At 47.3% G+C, this 19,760-nt stretch overlaps 1 protein-coding gene across 3 annotated transcripts in view; it reads left to right on the top strand.

Annotated features, from left to right (window-relative positions):
• Positions 1-19,760, top strand: part of LOC134346519 (tenascin-X-like) — a 240,216-nt gene that overhangs the window by 51,575 nt on the left and 168,881 nt on the right. The gene's annotated exons all lie outside the window — the stretch shown is intronic.

Below are 19,760 nucleotides of genomic sequence, written 5' to 3'. Positions count from 1 at the left end.
ACACACACACACATGCGCACACACACACGCACATACACACACACACACTCTCACACACACACACATGCGCACACACACACACACACATACACACACTCACACACACACATGCACATACACGCACACACACACACACACACACACACACACACTCACACACATACACACACACACACGCACACACACACGCACACACACACACACACACACACACACACACACACACACGCTTGGAAACCATTCTGAGTGCCAATTTATTCGTTCCTGCATTTCAAAACTATGATTGAGCAAGTTAAAGTTACTCAGAGTATTTTGTCATAATTCACGTGCGTTTCCACTTAAGATTTAAAACCGATTGCACAATATCTTAATCATGTTTATAAACACAGGCTCCAGATGTTTTCTGACCTCCTTGTGACCAGATGTGCATCTGGCGCTGGACAATCTGACAGCAGTTGCTTGTGCCAGTCTGTTAGATAATTGGCCAAGTTTCAGATATTTTTATTAAATGCCGAATATGAAATGAAGGAAGTTGTGAACGACGCATTTAGACTCCTGAACACAAGAGATTCTGCAGCTGTTGGAAATGCAGAGCAACACACACAAAATGCTGGAGGAATTTAGCAGGCCAGGCAGCATCTATGGCAAAGAGTAAACAGTCGATGTTTCGGGCCGAGACCCTTCATCAGGACTGTAAAGGAAGGGGAAGGCACAAGAACAAAAAAAGTTGGGGGGAGTGGAAGGAGGAGAAAGAGGACTGGTTTGAAGGTGATAGTTGACACTGGTGGGTAGGGGAGGTAAAGGGCTGGGGAAGAAGGAATCTGATAAGAGAGGAAACGGAAGAAGAAGGGGAACCATGGGGAGCTGATAGGCAGGTGAGGAGAAAAGCTAAGAGGCCAGAGTGGGGAATTGAAGAAGAGGAAAGGGGGAGGGAAATTTTCACTGGAAGGAGAAATCAGTGTTCATGCCATCAGGTTGGAGGCTACCCAGATGTTCCTCCTTCTTCCTGAGAGTGGCCTCATCTTAGCAAAAGAGGCAACCATGGACTGAAATATCAGAACGGAAATAGGAACAGGAATTTGACTCCTGATGCACTTACAGCAAAACTCGTTGCTGCTTCCCAGTTGGCAAGCCCAGTTTGGCCAAGAGTATGGACTCTCTGAGAAAGCTCCCATCACTGTGTCCTCAACCCCTCTCATGGACAGTTCATCAAAGAGTGATGTTTCTTCATCTATTCCGGCTGTTTGTCACATCCTTCCATCCCCGCTCTGCAGTTGACCTCTGTCATCTCGATCCTTCGCTCTCTGTATCTTCCCATCGGTGGGAGAGAGCATATCGGCTTCAATTTGTCCCAGATTCGAGATTGTTTAATGTCATTTCCAGTAAGGAGAACAAAATAATTGTAACTCCAACTGCAAGGCAGCACAAAAAAAACCACAAAAGATAAAGAACACAATCATAAATTTAAAAAACACCACAAATATAAGTACGTACAGAACTGTGCAAAAGCTTTAGGCCCATATATAGAGCTGTGGTGTCCAGGAATTTTGCAGAGTGCTGTACTTGTCAACATGGAGTTCAGAGCAAGTTTGTAAATCTGGTGGGAGGTGTGGACAAACCCACCCTTGAGACACCAGGGAAGGTCATCTGATTCCAAACAATTGGTCTATTGAACATTGCAGAATGTCTCTCTGGTACTTCCTGCTCTCCCTCCTCTCTCTCCCCATACTGCCAACCACAATTCCCCTCTCCCTGCCCCCTTCCCACCCTCAGTCCACAAAAGAGACCCATATCAGAATCAGGTTTATGATCACTCACATATGTATTGAAATTTGTTTTATATATATGTGTGTGTGTGTGCATACTGTGCTGTAAGATAGCTGATATACATAGGTTGATTGTCCGTACACAGGGTTAGTGGCTGGAGGTGCTGATCACTCTTACTGCCTGGCTCTGCGTCCTGGCGTGGGATCCTTCATGTTGTTACTGGCTCAATTCCGGCATCTTTCTGTGTACAATGTCCCTGATGGTAGATAGGCTGGTGCCAGCAAGGCGTTGGGCAGATTTAACTACTTCTTGTAGAGGCTTCCTGTCTGCCGCAGTCCAGTTTCCAGACCGGGCAGGGGGGCAGTCCCTGTTGCTGTCGTTGCTTGTGCTGTTTTGCTGAGCGATGGGGACATGCTACGTTGGTGCTGGAATGTGTGGTGACACTTGTGGGCTGCCCACAGCACATCCTGGGGTTGTGTTGGGTATTAATGTAAACAACACATTTCACTATAGGTTTCGACGTCCATGTGATGATTTAGTAAACCTGAACAAAAATCTAGCCTGCAATTCCCAGCAGTTCTCCACGCTCTCCTGTTGTCTGGAACCTTGTCCATTCTCTGCTTCCCCCCTACCCTGCAATCCCTCAGCAATCCCTTTGCCCTCTGTAAACCACTCCACTCCCTATATTCTGTCAGTGAAACCCTACAGTCCCCTGTACTCTGTAAGCCCCTACAGTCTCCTATACTCCATCTGTAAACCCCTCCAGTCCTCTGTACTCTGTCTGTAAACCCCTCCAGTCCCCTATACTCTGTCTGTAAACCCCTCCAGTCCTCTGTACTCTGTCTGTAAACCCCTCCAGTCCTCTGTACTCTGTCTGTAAACCCCTCCAGTCCTCTATACTCTGTCTGTCTGTAAGCCCCTCTGGCCCTTTATACTCTGTCTAGGTAAACCCCTCTGGCCCTCCGTACTCTGTCCATGTAAACCCCTCTGGCCCTCTTTGTCTATGTAAACCCCTCTGGCTCTCTATACGCTGTCTATTACCTGCCTTGAAGCTTCTACCCCGGGGCAGAGGTTAAACTAGAGATGCAGGGGGATGGGAACTAGAGCACCAGAACAGATATTGGAGTGGCTGTGTACATAGATTTTCTTAAGCCTACATACAAGGTCAGGGCTCTAAAAGTTTAACAAGCTGGGACTAATGTTCTGAGCTGTGTATATTTCAATGCAAGGCGTCCTGTAGGAAAGGCGGATGAGCTTAGGGTATGGATCAGCACATGGAATTATGACATTGTAGCTATTAGTGAGACTTGTTTGCAGGAGGGGCAGGACTGGCAGCTCACTGCACTGGGGTTCCATTGTTTTACACATGACAGAGCGTGAGGGATTAAAGGGGGAGGGGTGGCATGATTAGTCAGGGAAAATGTCACAGCAGTGCCCTGTCAGGACAGACTGGCGAGCTCGTCTGGTGAGGTGTTATGGGTAGAGCTGAGGAATAAGAAAGCTATCACCACATTAATGGGATTATATTACAGACCATCCAAGTCAGAGAGGAACAAGTTTGTGGAGAGATTGCAGACTGTTGCACGAATCCCAAGGTTGTTATGATAGGTGATTTTAACATTCCACATATTGTCTGGGACTCCCATACTGTGAGAAGAGATTGTCAAATGTGTTCAGGAAAATTTCTTTAATCAGTACATAGAAGTCCCAATGAGAGAGAGTGATACTGGATCTTCTATTAGGGACTGAGATAAGGCAGGTGAGAGAAGTGTTTAAAGGAACACTTTGCATCTAGTGATCATAAAGCCATTAGTTTCAGGGTAATTATGGAAAAAGATAGAGTTGGTCCTTGGCTTGAGACTCGAAATTGGACAAAGGCCATTTTAGATGGCATTAGAAAGGATCTGGTAGGTGTGGATTGGGACAGGCTGTTTTCTGGCAGAGGTGCACTTGGTAAGTGAGAGATTTTAAGAGTACAAAGCCTGTCAGAATAAAAGGTAAAATATAACAAGTGTAAGGAACCTTGGTCTTCAAGAGATATTGAGGCCCTTGTTAATTAAAAAAAGGAAGTGTATAGCAGGTAAAGGCAGGCAGGAACAAATGAGGTACTTGTGAAGGATTGGAAATGCAAGAGAACAGAAGAAGGAAATCAGGAAGGCTAAAAGAAGACATGAGGTTGCTTTAGCAGACAAGGTGAAGGAGAATCCCGAGAGATTGCATAGATACAATAAGAGCAAAGGATAGCAAGGGACAAAATAGTCCTTTGGAAGATCAGAGAGGTAATCTATGCTTGGAGCCAAAGGAGATGGGGGAGATCTTAAATGGATTTTTTTGCATCTGGATTTACTCAGGAGACAGACACAGAGTCTATAGAAGTGAGGCAAAGCAGCAGCAAGGTCATGAACTCTCCAGAGATTACGCAGAGGAGATATTTGGCATCTTGAGCGGATTTAGAGTGGATAAATCCCCAGGTCCGGACCCTGTGGGGGGGGAGGCTAGTGCAGAAGCTGCAGGGCTCCTAACGGAGATATTTAATACATGGGTGAGGTGCTGGAGGATTGGAGAGTCGCTGGAGTTGGTCTGTTGTTTATGAAAGACTCCAAGAATAAGCCAGGAAATTATAGGCTGGTGAGCCTGACATAAGAAGAGGGAAAGTTAAGGGGCTGGAAATATAAGTATTTGGATAGACATAGACTGATTTTTTCAAGGAAGTTACCAGGCAAGTTGATGAAGGCAAGGCAGTAGTTCTTGTCTACATAGAATTTAGTAAGGCATTTGACAAGGTCCCACATGGGAGGCTGGCCAAGAAGTTTCCATCACTCGGCATTCAAGATGAGGTAGTAAATTGGATTTTCCACAGAAGGAACCAGAGAGTGGTAGTAGATGGTAGCCTCTCCGACTAGAGGTCAGTGACTAGTGGTGCGCCGCAGGGTTCGGTGCTGGGTCTTTTGTTGTTTGTCATCTATATCAATGATCTGGATGATAATGTGGTTAACTGGATCAGTAAATTTATGGATGACACCAAGATTGGCGGGGGGGGGGCGGGGACGCGGTGTAGTGGACAATAAGGAAGACTATCAACACTTCCAGTAGGATCTGGACCAGTTGAAAAAAATAGCAGATGGAATTTAATGCGGACAAGTGCGAGGTGTTGCATTTTGGAAGGACCAAGCAGCGTATGTCTTACACGGTGAGTGCAAGAACACTGAGGAGTGTGGTAGAGCAGAAGAATCTGGGAACACAGATCCATAATACCTTGGAAGTGGCATCACAAGTATGTAGATAGTGTTGTAAAGAAAGTTTCTGGCGCATTTACCTTCATAAATCGATGTACTGAGTACAAGAGTTGGGATGTTATGTTGAAATTGTATGAGATGTTTGTGTGGCCTAATTTGGAGTATTGTGTGCAGTTTTGGTCACCCACCTACAGGAAAGATATCAATAAGGTCAAAAGAGCACAGAGAAGATGTACAAGGCATTGCCAAGACTTGAGGACTGGAGTTATAGGGAAAGGTTGAATAGTTTAGGACTTTATCCCCCAGAACATAGAAGATTAAGGGGAGATGATTTTTCCACTGAAGTTGGGCGAGACTACAACTAGAAGTCATGGGTTAGGGGTGAAAGGTGAAATGTTTCAGGGGATCATGAGGGGGAGATTCTTCAGTCAGAGTGGTGCAAGTGGTGGAAGCAGAGTCATTTTCAAGGATTAAGAGGAATTTGGACAAGGACATAGACGGGAGGCACGTGGAGGACTACGTTCTGGGTGCGAGTCGACAAGACTAGGCAGGTTAATGGTTTGGCACAGACTAGAAGGGCCAAAGGGCCCGTTTCTGAGCTCCAGTGTTCGACCACACCAACAACTCTCATCAGTACTGTTTGTTACCTCTCCAGGGAGGCACAGGGCCTCTATTAGTCGAGATATTGTGTTCAAGAGTCAGGAATTTATTTTGCAGCTTTATAAAACCTTAGTTAGGCCACATCTGGAGTATTACATACAGTTCTGGTCACTCCATTATAGGAAGGATGTCGAGGCTTTGGAGAAGACATAGGAGAGGTTTACCAGATGTTGCCTGGATTAGAGGGCATGTGCTATAATGACAGGTTGGATAAACTTGGGTTGTTTTCTCTGGATCGGCAGAGACAGAGAGGAGATCTGATAGAGGTTTATAAGATTATGAGGGGTATAGATACAGAGAGTACCTTTTCCCCAGGGTTGATATGTCTAATACCAGAGGGCTTGCATTTAAGATGAAAGGGGGTAAATTCAAAGGAGATGTGAAGGGCAAGTGTTATTTTTTTTTTACACAGACAGTGGCGGGCTCCTGGAATGCGCTGCCTGGGGTGGTGGGAGAGGCAGATCCATTAGAGACGTGTAGACAGGCACATGAATGTGAGGAAAATGGAGGGATATGGACATTGTGTAGGCAGAAGGGATTAGTTTAGTTGGCCATTTGATTACTAATTTAATTAGTTCAGCACAATATTGTGGGCCGAAGAGCCTGTTTTTGTTCTGTATTGTTCCATGTCCCAAAGATTTAATCAAATTGGACAGACCAAGTCTGCTTCTAATAAAGCCATGCTGCATATGACTGATTACTCCTTGACTTTCCCTGTGTACGATATTCCGTCCCTCAGGTTTATTTTTCCCAATAGCTTCCATAACACTGATGTTATGCTCACAGAATTACAATTTCCTTCTGCCCTTGCAGAATAAAGGTACCATATGTGGAGGAACCCTCCCCATCTGTACACTTCTACAGTCCCCAGAGGCTGCTTGGGATGCAAGGGAGGGGACTGCTGGGCCGATTCAGAGATTTTTTCATCTTACTGGCCACACTGACGGTCATCTGGCACTTCAGTTATGAAGTGCGAAGGTTTGAAAGTCTCTGTCAGAATCCCCAGCAATCTCCTCCCTTGCCTCCCACAGCAGCTAGCAGGGGTCTGGAGGATCTTACAGAGATACATCGGCGACTTATTGATGCCACAACTATTGTTGGGAGAATTTCAGATGGCATCGAGGAGGTGTACAGGAGCAAGACAGATCAGCTAGTTGAGTGGTGTTACAGCAACAATCTTGCACTCTAAGGAATTGATTGTGGGCTTCAGGAAGGGTTAAGTGGAGGGAACACACACCAGTCCTCATCAAGGGATCGGCAGTGGAAAGGGTGAGCGGTTTCAAGTTTCTGGGTGTCAACGTCTCTGAGGATCTCTCCTGGGCCCAACATATTGATGTAATTACAAAGAAGGCACATAGTGGCTATATTTCAATAGGAGTTTGGGGAGATGTGGTATGTCACCAAAGACATTCGCAGATTTTCACAGATGTACTGTGGAGAACATTCTAACTGTTTGCATCACCGTCTGGTGTGGAGGGGCCACCGCACAGGATCGGAAAAAGCAGCAGAAAGTTGTAAACTCAGCCAGCTCCATCATGGGCTCCAGCCTCCACAACATCTAGGACATCTTCTAAAGGTGATGCCTTAGAAAGGCAGCAACCATCATTAGGGAGCCCCATCACACAGGGCATATCCTCTTCCCCTTACTACCTTCAAGGAGGAGCCCAGGAGCCTGAAGACACACTCAACATTTCAGGATCGGCTTCTTCTCGTCTGTCCCATGAACAATACATCAGTAGTCTCCCTTCTCTTTTTGTTCTACTAATGTAATTTATATTTTATAGATACTGATCATTGTAATTTATCATTTTTGTTATTATGTATTGCAATGTACTGCTGCCACAAAAACAAAAAAACTTCACGACATATGCCGGTGATATTAAACCTGATTCTGACTTGATAGAGCTGGGCAAGATGATAAGAGGCCCAGATAAAGTGGACAGCCAGAGACTTTCCCCCAAGGGGGCATTTTAAGGTGATTGGATGAAAGGGACATTTCAGAGACTCTTACACACATCGATGATAGAAAAATGGAGGGGCTATGTGGGAGCATGTGTGGGCACGTGGCCAAGTGGTTAAGGCATTGGACTAGTGACCTGAAGGTTGTGAGTTCAAGCCCCAGCCGAGGCAGCGTGTCGTGTCCTTGAGCAAGGCACTTAATCACACATTGCTCTGCGACGACACTGGTGCCAAGCTGTATGGGTTCTAATGTCCTTCCCTTGGACAACATCGGTGTCCTGGAGAGGGGAGATTTGCAGCATGGGCAACTGCTGGTCTTCCATACAACCTTGCCTAGACCAAGAGTTAGATTGATCTTAAGGTAGGTTAAGAGATGGCACAACATTGTGGGCCGAGGGGCCTGTACTGCTCTATGTTCTATATAACTGAGCAGTGTCTACACAAAGTAACACAAGTGAAAAAGTGAGTTTGGGCATACTGTACCGTATTGGTTAGCGCGACGATATTGCAGCTTGGGGCGCTGGAGTTTGGAGTTCAATTCTGCTCTGACGCCACCCGTATGTCTTCCCCATGGAATGCAAGAGTTTTTCCCGGTCATCCAGTTTCCTTCCACAAACCAGGGACGTAGTCGGTAAGTTAACTGATTATTGTAAATTGTTCCCTGATTAGGTTAGGGTTAATCGGATAGTCAAGGGCTGCTGGAACAGAAGGACCAACTCCACTCTGTGTTGCTGAATCAATAAATATAAATACAGTTAACTACCAGGTTGGATAGGGAGGGATCAGTTTCTGAAATACATTTGGATTCTCAGATAGGAGCCCATGTGAAAGCTGGTTTATCACTCATTAGAGAGATAGATAGATATTGATCCCAAAAGGAAATTACAGTGTCACCATAGCATTACAAATGCACAGATAAAAGAATATTAGAAGAGGGGAATAAAAAATAAGTTACCTTAAAATAAGATGTGCAAGTCGAAGATTATAAGATTTCCAAGTTCACGCTGATAAGATGGTAGTGCAAGAATTACCGTAATATTATACAGTAACGGATGCACATTCACACCAGCCAGATAAAGAGCAATGGTAGTATTGCACAGGGTGTCTGTGATAGCCGGGTGTGATAAACAGAGCTCTGGTAAACAGGTTAACAACAGTCTAACAGGAGTGGGGGGTCATCACTTTCCTGGCTATAGGTTGACTCACTATAGAGTCTAATGGCCGAGGGTAAGAATGACCCTCTTTGATGCAGTACACTGTTAGTCCATTACTAAAAGTGCTCCTTTGTTCGGCCAAGGTGGCATGCAGAGGGTGAGAAACATTGTCCAGAATTGCCAGGATTTTCCGTAGGGTCCTTTGTTCTACCACAGCCTCCAGCATCAGGGAAAACATTAGTGCCAATGGAGAACTCTTGTTTGTCTGTTTTTTTTTTATTGTCACGTACCAAAATACAGTTCGAAGTAAATTTATTATCAAGGTGCATATATCTCACCATATACAACCCTGATTCATTTTCTTGTGGGCGTACTCAATGAATCCATAGAATAATAACCACAACAGAATCAATGAAAGATCGCAGCAACCTATCTGGCCTCCTGTTCATACAGATCGAATCGTTATGCAGTGCACTGAGGTAGAACAAGGACTCATTCCACCGAGATGCAACACAGAGCGTCATAGGAAGTCCTTTCTGTCTGTGGTCATCAAACTTTACAACTCCTCCCTTGGAGGGTCAGACACCCTGAGCCAATAGGCTGGTCCTGGACTTATTTCCTGGCATAATTTACATATCACCATTTAACTATTTATGGTTTTATTACTATTTATTATTTATGGTGCAACTGTAACGAAAACCAATTTGTCCCGGGATCAGTAAAGTATGAGTATGACTATGGCTATGTATAAATGTCAGTATCAATATATATCAGGAAAAATTGCTAAGGCATGCTGAGATGTTGGTGAGCTTTCTTGGCAACAGGAATCCATTCACTCCCATGGCCAAACTAAACTCAAATGAACGAGGCTGCATTTATTTCTTTGTTTATTTATTTATTTACTCATTTCGCCATTCGTTTATTTGGAGATACCGTGCAGAACAGGCCCTTTGAGCTGCGTCATCCAGCAACCCACCTAATTAACAGCCTAATCACGGGGCATCTTCTAACGACCAATTCACCTACAGTCTTTGGACTGTGGGAGGAAACCAGAGCACCTGGAGAAAACCCATACACAAATGGAAAGGACATACAAGCCTTCTGACAGAGGACACCAGAACTGAACTCTGCACTCCAATGTCCCGAGCTGTAATAGCCTCACGTTATCCACTACACTACAGTGGCACCCGATTACTGTGCCATTTGCACAGCATAATAGATTTACAGATAAAGACTAGACCTTTCAACGTACTCTTTTTTTTCCCTAACATACCAGAAGATTCCTTTATCGAACATACAACAAGATTTCTTAGAGAGCAGGTGCCTCTAGAGCAGAAGCAAGTTGCTGGAAAGACTCAGTGCGTTGGGCAGCATCTCAGCAGGCAAAGTTTTTGGGTCACTGTACAGTGTATCCTGACTGGAGGTATGGAAATACAGGTGCCCGGGAATGGAGAAGGCCACAGAAAGTGGTGGTTATGGCCCAGTCCATCATGACAAAGCCCTCCCCACCACTGAACATATCTACAAGGAGAGCTGCCACAAGAAAGCAGCATCCACCATCACAGATCCCCACCATCCAGGCAATGCTCTCTTCTCTCTACCACCATCAGGAAGGAGCCTCAGGTCCCACACTACAAGGTTCAGGAGCAGTTATTACCCACAACCATTAGGCTCCTGGACCAGTTTGGTTAACTTCACTTATCCCAAGTCTGAACTGATTCTACAACCTCGAGACTCACTTTCAAGTCATTTACAACTCATTATCAGTATTGTTATTTTATTTGTGCAAATTGTCTATTTTCGCATATTGTTTGTTAGACAGTCTTTGTTTTTTTTTGTGAATTCTGTTGTATTTTTCTATAAATGCCTGCAAGAAAAAGGAACCTCTGGGTGGTATATGATAGCACTGATAATACATTTGACTTTGATTGCTGCCTGATCTGCTAAGTTCTTCCAGAGGTGTTTTTTTGTTCCAGGATCATGACTCTGCATTCTCTTTGAACGTTATTCAAATGAGTATTTCCTCCTTGTTCTTTCAGCAATGTTTTCAAGTTGAACTTCAAGTCTAATTTTAATTATTATTAGAGTGACAGTGTTGGGAAGTGTATGGTCATGAATTTTGGTAGAAGAAAGAAAAGGGTAGACATTTTCCAAATGGAGAGACAGTTCAAAAATCTGAGGTGCCAAGAGACTCGCAGGATTCCTTCAAAGTTAATTTGCAGGTTGAGTCTGTGGTGAGGAAGGCAAATGCGATGATAGCATTCATTTCAAGAGGACTCAAATATAAAAGCAAGGATGTAATAAGGAACAGGTGAGACCTCATTTGGAGTATTGTGAGCAGTTGTGGACCCCTTATTTAAGAGGATTTGCTGACATTGGAAAGGGTTCAAAGGAGGTTCACAGAGGATTGTAAGGCTTATCAGATGAAGAGCACTTGATGGTTCTGTACTCACTGGAGTTCAGAAAAATGAGGGGGATCTCATTTGAACCTATCAAATAATAGAGTAGATGTGGAGAGGATGTTCCCTGTGGTGGGAGAGTCTAAGACGAGATAACATAGCCTCAGATTAGAAGTCCACTTAGAACAGAGATGAGGAGGAATTTCTTTAGCCAGAGAGTGGTGAATCTGTGGAATTCGTTGCCACAGGTGGCTGTGCAGGCCAAGTCATTGGGTATATTTATGGCAGAGGTTGATAGATTCTTCATTAGACGGGGCACAAAGAGATACAGGCAGAGGGCAGGGAGATTGGGGCTGAGAAGGAAATCGATCAGCCATGGTGAAATGGCACAGCAGAATTGATGGGCCAAATGGCCTAATATTGCTCCTATATGGTCGTATGGACTATGCATGAGTACAGTGAAATAAACAGTGTTCCTCCAGGACCAGGGAGCGAAACACATTACAACATCACTCACAGCACAAGGCACATACAAGGGATAATTGATAAGTTCGTGGCCTAAGGTAGAAGGAGTCAATTTTAGAAAACCTAGCACATTTATTTTTCCTACGCTTACATGCTTAGTCCAGCGGTCGTGGAGCATACGGATCCCTTCTTTGTAGAAGTCGGCGTCTTGGACCTCCAGAAGTGGTCCACAGCAGGGGTGACATGAGTTATTAACTTCAAACTTTCTGCATTTTCACTCAAAGAGTTGAACTGCCCGTGCATGTAACGAGAGCTGTATAACTCATCTCCTTCTACCTTAGGCCATGAACTTATCAATCACCTCTGCTGTCGACCATTTCTGGAGGTCCAAGACGCCGACTTCTACAAAGAGGGGATCCGTATGTTCCACGACCGCTGGACTAAGTGTGTAAATGTAGGAGGGGACTATGTTGAAAAATAAATGCGCTAGGATTTCTAAAATTGACTCCTTCTACCGAAGGCCACAAACTTATCAATCACCCCTCTTATGGCATAAGACAGCAGGTAACCATAGTCACACAAACAATATACATATAACACAAGTTCCTGAGTGACATGTCCTGTAAAGTGACGGTGCTCGGATGTTATCAGCAGGAACAAGCAGCTCTCAGCAATCCACAGATGAACATGTGTGCACACAATCCAGCTTGACTTCCACCGAGCGAACACCAGAAAGCATCACCGACAGAAGGGGGAGCCAACCCCTGAACCAGCATGGACGCCACGCTACACCTCCTCTGGCATCGCCCCGCCTGGGCTGCTGTAACAGGCTAGCCCGTGGCATGAGGCTCAGACCTCGCTTGAGATACCCAGTTTTGGAGAGCACCTGCTCTGATTTGGGAAAGGATTGGCGATCCTTCAGACCTGTGAGCAGTACTGGTTGGTAGGGGCCAGGGACTCAGCTTCATCACTTGCTTAAAAGATCAATGGGAAACCCAGAAACCGTGTACCGGTGGACACCATGCACTGGTGCCTCCACACGAGATGGTGGTGCAACCAATCAGAATGCTGTCCACAGTGCACATATCGAAATTTTCCAGGGTGTTAGTGACACACCAAATCTTCTCAAAGTCCTAATGAAATAGAGTTGCTGGCGTGCCTTCTTCATGACTGCATCAATATGTTAGCGCCAGAATAGATCTGGAGAGATGTTGCGACCAGGAACGTACAGGAAAGGTGCATTCCCAATTAGAGGTCCCAGTAAACATTTTGGGTGCAAACTGAAGACCATAACATTAGTAGAATGTCTCCTATGTAAAATATGAAGTTGTTGGCCCAGGATAAAGACTGCCTCATTCCTCTGGACTTACACCTATTTATTTAAAGGGTGGGCTCCCAAGAATCTATCAGTAAAGAGACTGCGATCTTTGTGTCTTCAGCTGCCAAAGCACTTTCTCCGTAATGTTAGGTTTTCACATGTAATCCCAGTCAGCAACATCACCCTTGTAAAACACCGCGGGCTTCAATCGAGCCCTTGTCCTTTGGGTTCAATGGGACCTCTTTCTCTTTCAGAGTGGGCATAAAGGACCCCTTGAATCAAAAGGTCAGTCCGGTGAAGGCAGAGTTGCACCCAGGTGTGAATTCACCAGATCTGCACTCAGCTCCTGTTTAAACAAGCAGTTTAATATTTCAGCAAGCTGAATGAATCAGGAGTGTGTGTGTGTGTGTGAGTGTGAGTGTGTGAGAGAGAGAGAGATAGAGTGAGCGTGAGAGAGAGATAGAGAGAGCGTGAGAGACAGAAAGTGAAAGTGTGTGCATGTAGGATTTCTAGACAATTGGGGTAGCTTTAGAAGATTTCAGCTCAAGCAACTCAATTCATGAAACCTTTCTCCTGCTGATGTACTGCAGAAAGAAATAGGCACCTCAAAGTTCGAAGTAAATTTATAATCAAAGTATACTGTATCTCACCATATACAACCCTGACATTCATTTTCTTGTGGGCATCACAGTAAATTGAAGAAACACAATAGAATCAATAAAAGACTGTATCTAACAGGATGGACAAACAACCAACCTGCAAAAGAAAACAAATAATAAAGAAACATAGAACACCACAGCCAATACAGGCCTTTTGGCCCACAATGTTGTGCCGAGCATGTACTTACTTTAGAAATTACCTAGCCCTCTATTTTTCTAAGCTCCATCTACCTATCAAAGAGTCTCTTAAAAGATCCAATCACATCTGCCTCCACCACCGTTGCCAGCAGCCCATTCCATGACTCACCATGCTCTGCATAAAAAAACTTACCGCTGACATCTCCTCTGTGCCTACTTCCAAGCACCTTAAAACTGTGTCCTCTCGTGACAGTCATTTCAGCCCTGGGAAAAAGCCTCTGACTATCCACACGATCAATGCCTCTCATCTTATACACCTCTATCAGGTCACCTCTCATCCTCCATCGCTCGAAGGAGAAAAGGCTGAGTTCACTCAACCTATTCTCATAAGGCATGCTCCCCAATCCAGGCAACATCCTTGTATATCTCCTCTGCACCCTTTCTGTGGTTTCTGCAATCAGAATTGAGCACAGTACTCCAAGCAGGGTCTGACCAGTGTCCTATATAGCTGCAACATTACCTCTTGGCTCTGAAACTCAATCCCGTGGTTGATGAAAATACACCACGTGCCTTCTTAAGTTGTCTGCTCTTATCCCTCTCCAGTGCTATGGTAAAGGAGATAGAATTGTGATCACTATCTCCAAAATGCTCTCCTACTGAGAGACCTGACACCGGACCAGGTTCATTTTCCAACACTAGGTCAAGTACAGCCTCTCTTCTTGTTGGCTTATCTACATAGTGTCAGGAAACCTTCCTGAACACACCCAACAAATTCCACCCCATCTATACCCCTTGCTCTAGGGAAATGCCAATCAATATTCGGGAAATTAAAATCTCCCACAACAACCCTGTTATTATTACACCTTTCCAGAATCTGTCTCCCTATCTGTTCCTCAATGTCCCTGTTACTATTGGGCGGTCTATAAAAAACACCCAGTAAAGTTATTGACCCCTTCCTGTTTCTAACCTCTACCCACAGAGACTCCGTAGACAATCCCTCCATGGCATCCACCTTTTCTGCAGCCGTGACACTATCTCTGATCAACAGTGCCACGTCCCCACCCCTTCTGCCTCCCTTCCTGTCCTTTCTGAAACATCTAAAGCCTGGCACTCTAAGTAACCATTCCTGCCCCTGAGCCATCGAATTCTCTGTAATGGCCACATCATAGCTCCAAGTACTGATCCACGCTCGAAACTCATCCGCTCTGTTCATGGTGCTTCTTGCATTAAAATAGACACATCTCAAACCATTGATCTAAGCAAATCCCTTCTCTATCATCTGCCTATCCTCCCTCTCACACTGTCTCCAAGCTTTCTCCAAACGTGAGCCAACTGCCCCTTCCTCCGTCTCTTCAGTTCAATTCTCACCCCCCAGCAATCCTAGTTTAAACTCTTCCCATTAGCCTTAGCAAACCTCCCCACCAGGATATTGGTCCCCCTCGGATTCAAGTGCAACCTGTCCTTTTTGTACAGGTCACGCCTGCCCCAAAAGAGGTCCAAATAAAATAACAGCAATAATAAACAAACAATAAATATCAAGAACATGAGATGAAGAGTCCGTAGGTTGTGGAAACAGCTGATTGTTGGGGTGAGTGAAGTTGAGTGATGTTCTCTCCAATGTTTCAAGAGCCTGATGGTTCAGGGTTCATAACTGCCTCACAGTTACCCTCCAATTTCTGCTGGTAGTTTCGAACATGGTTTAACATACAATGTTCCAACAAAAGGTGAAGCAGGATTGGATGGGAGGAGGGCAGGATGCAAGTCAGAGAAATCGAATAGACAGAATTCACAACTGGGTGCTTTGAACATGCTAAGGGACATGCGTAAGAGATATTTCAGAAACTCTTAGGCACACAGATAATAGAAAAATGGAAGTCCGTAGAAGAGGGAAAGGTTAGACTTATCTGAGAGTAGGTTAAAGGTTATTTTTTAACAGCACATTTATTTGGAGATAACAGCAGAGGAATAGACCTTTTTTCCCTCCCCCCTCCCTCTATTCCCCTATCTGTTCTGTGATGCCTTCTCACCACTCTATCACCTCCATCTTGTTCCCTTCCTCCTGTGGACCACTCTCCTCTCCTATCAGATTCCTTCTGCAGCCCTTTACTTTCCCACCCACCTGGCTTCACCCGTCCTCCTTCCCCACCCCCTCCAACACCCTTATAAATTCTGCTGTCTTCCCCCTTCCTTTCCAGTCCTGATGAAAGGTCTCGGTCTGAAGTGTCGACCATTTATTTATTTCCATAGATACTGCCTGACTTGCTGAGTTCCGCCAGTATTTTGCATGCGTTGCTGTGCTAACAGGCCCTTTTGACCCAATTAAGCCACTCAGCAGTACGTCTTTGGACTGTGGGAGGAAACTGGTGCGCAGGGAGGAAATCCGCATGGTCACAGGGAGAATAGAGAGAATCCTTAGTGACAGTGGTGGGATTTGAACCGCGGGCATGGATGTCACACCTCCAGTGCGCTTCAGGAAACACTCCGGTGACGACAACGCCAAAAGATAGGCTGGCAGCCACCATCGCTGCATTGTAGTGAGGGTTTCACAGGGGGAGGGTGCGTTGTTGTGAGGGTTTCACGGGGGGAGGGTGAATTGTTGTCAGGGTTTCACGGGGAGGAGGGTGAATTGTTGTGAGGGTTTCACGGGGAGGGTGAATTGTGAGGGTTTCACAGGGGGGAGGGTGAATTGTTGTCAGGGTTTCACGGGGGGAGGGTGAATTGTTGTCAGGGTTTCACGGGGAGGAGGGTGAATTGTTGTGAGGGTTTCACGGGGAGGGTGAATTGTGAGGGTTTCACAGGGGGAGGGTGCGTTGTTGTGAGGGTTTCACGGGGGGAGGGTAAATTGTTGTGAGGGTTTCACAGGGGGAGGGTGCATTGTTGTGAGGGTTTCACAGGGGGAGGGTAAATTGTTGTGAGGGTTTCACAGGGGGAGGGTGAATTGTTCTGAGGGTTTCACGGGGGAGGGTGAATTGTTGTGAGGGTTTCACGGGGGAGGGTGAATTGTTCTGAGGGTTTCACGGGGGAGGGTGAATTGTGAGGGTTTCACAGGGGGAGGGTGCGTTGTTGTGAGGGTTTCACGGGGGGGGAGGGTGCGTTCTTGTGAGGGTTTCACGGGGGGAGGGTAAATTGTTGTGAGGGTTTCACAGGGGGAGGGTAAATTGTTGTGAGGGTTTCACAGGGGAGGGTGAATTGTTCTGAGGGTTTCACAGGGGAGGGTGAATTGTTCTGAGGGTTTCACGGGGGAGGGTGAATTGTTCTGAGGGTTTCACGGGGGAGGGTGAATTGTAAGGGTTTCACAGGGGGAGGGTGCATTGTTGTGAGGGTTTCACAGGGGGAGGGTGAATTGTTCTGAGGGTTTCACAGGGGGAGGGTAAATTGTTGTGAGGGTTTCACAGGGGAGGGTGAATTGTTCTGAGGGTTTCACAGGGGGAGGGTGCATCGTTGTGAGGGTTTCACGGGGGAGGGTGAATTGTTGTGAGGGTTTCACGGGGGAGGGTGAATTGTTGTGAGGGTTTCACGGGGGGAGGGTGCGTCGTTGTGAGGGTTTCACGGGGGGAGGGTGCGTCGTTGTGAGGGTTTCACGGGGGAGGGTGAATTGTTGTGAGGGTTTCACGGGGGGAGGGTGCATCGTTGTGAGGGTTTCACAGGGGAGGGTGAATTGTTCTGAGGGTTTCACGGGGGGAGGGTGAATTGTTCTGAGGGTTTCACTGGGGGAGGGTGCGTTGTTGTGAGGGTTTCACGGGGGGAGGGTGCGTCGTTGTGAGGGTTTCACGGGGAGGGTGAATTGTTCTGAGGGTTTCACAGGGGAGGGTGAATTGTTCTGAGGGTTTCACGGGGGGAGGGTGAATTGTTGTGAGGGTTTCACGGGGGAGGGTGAATTGTTCTGAGGGTTTCACGGGGGGAGGGTGAATTGTTGTGAGGGTTTCACTGGGGGAGGGTGCGTTGTTGTGAGGGTTTCACGGGGGAGGGTGAATCGTTGTGAGGGTTTCACGGGGGAGGGTGCATCGTTGTGAGGGTTTCACGGGGGAGGGTGAATTGTTGTGAGGGTTTCACGGGGGGAGGGTGCGTTGTTGTGAGGGTTTCACGGGGGGAGGGTGCATTGTTGTGAGGGTTTCACGGGGGGAGGGTGCGTCGTTGTGAGGGTTTCACGGGGGGAGGGTGCGTCGTTGTGAGGGTTTCACGGGGGGAGGGTGCGTCGTTGTGGGTTTCACGGGGGAGGGTGCATCGTTGTGAGGGTTTCACGGGGGAGGGTGCGTTGTTGTGAGGGTTTCACGGGGGGAGGGTGCGTTGTTGTGAGGGTTTCACGGGGGAGGGTGAATTGTTGTGAGGGTTTCACGGGGAGGGTGAATTTTTCTGAGGGTTTCACGGGGAGGGTGAATTGTTCTGAGGGTTCACGGGGGGAGGGTGAATTGTTGTGAGGGTTTCACGGGGGAGGGTGAATTGTTCTGAGGGTTTCACAGGGGGAGGGTGCATCGTTGTGAGGGTTTCACGGGGGAGGGTGAATTGTTGTGAGGGTTTCACGGGGGAGGGTGAATTGTTGTGAGGGTTTCACGGGGGGAGGGTGCGTCGTTGTGAGGGTTTCACGGGGGGAGGGTGCGTCGTTGTGAGGGTTTCACGGGGGAGGGTGAATTGTTGTGAGGGTTTCACGGGGGGAGGGTGCATCGTTGTGAGGGTTTCACAGGGGAGGGTGAATTGTTCTGAGGGTTTCACGGGGGGAGGGTGAATTGTTCTGAGGGTTTCACTGGGGGAGGGTGCATTGTTGTGAGGGTTTCACGGGGGGAGGGTGCGTCGTTGTGAGGGTTTCACGGGGAGGGTGAATTGTTCTGAGGGTTTCACAGGGGAATTGGAGGGTGAATTGTTCTGAGGGTTTCACGGGGGGAGGGTGAATTGTTGTGAGGGTTTCACGGGGGAGGGTGAATTGTTCTGAGGGTTTCACGGGGGGAGGGTGAATTGTTGTGAGGGTTTCACTGGGGGAGGGTGCGTTGTTGTGAGGGTTTCACGGGGGAGGGTGAATCGTTGTGAGGGTTTCACGGGGGAGGGTGCATCGTTGTGAGGGTTTCACGGGGGAGGGTGAATTGTTGTGAGGGTTTCACGGGGGGAGGGTGCGTTGTTGTGAGGGTTTCACGGGGGGAGGGTGCATTGTTGTGAGGGTTTCACGGGGGGAGGGTGCGTCGTTGTGAGGGTTTCACGGGGGGAGGGTGCGTCGTTGTGAGGGTTTCACGGGGGGAGGGTGCGTCGTTGTGGGTTTCACGGGGGAGGGTGCATCGTTGTGAGGGTTTCACGGGGGAGGGTGCGTTGTTGTGAGGGTTTCACGGGGGGAGGGTGCGTTGGAGTGAGGGTTTCACGGGGGAGGGTGAATTGTTGTGAGGGTTTCACGGGGAGGGTGAATTTTTCTGAGGGTTTCACGGGGAGGGTGAATTGTTCTGAGGGTTCTCGGGGGGAGGGTGAATTGTTGTGAGGGTTTCACGGGGGAGGGTGAATTGTTCTGAGGGTTTCACGGGGGGACGGTGCGTCGTTGTGAGGGTTTCACGGGGGGAGGGTGCGTCGTTGTGAGGGTTTCACGGGGGGAGGGTGCGTCGTTGTGAGGGTTTCACGGGGGAGGGTGCGTCGTTGTGAGGGTTTCACGGGGGGAGGGTGCGTCGTTGTGAGGGTTTCACGGGGGGAGGGTGCGTTGTTGAGAGGGCTGGGGGGGGGTTGGGGCACTGGCCCACTGAGCCGCACCATCCAGCAACTCAACAAATTAACCTGAGCCTAATCACGGGACAATTTAAAATTGACCAGTTAAGCTACTGACTGTTTCTGTGGGACGCACACAGGAAGAACACACATCAAAGTTGCTGGTGAACGCAGCAGGCCAGGCAGCTTTCCTAGGAAGAGGTACAGTCGACGTTTCGAGCCGAGACCCTGACGAAGGTGTCCTGACGAAGGGTCTCGGCCCGAAACGTCGACTGTACCTCTTCCTAGAGATGCTGCCTGGCCTGCTGCGTTCACCAGCAACTTTGACG

This window comes from Mobula hypostoma, chromosome 5 (assembly GCF_963921235.1).
Source record: "Mobula hypostoma chromosome 5, sMobHyp1.1, whole genome shotgun sequence".
NCBI lineage: Eukaryota > Metazoa > Chordata > Chondrichthyes > Myliobatiformes > Myliobatidae > Mobula > Mobula hypostoma.
This window is presented reverse-complemented; position numbering and strand designations above follow the sequence as displayed.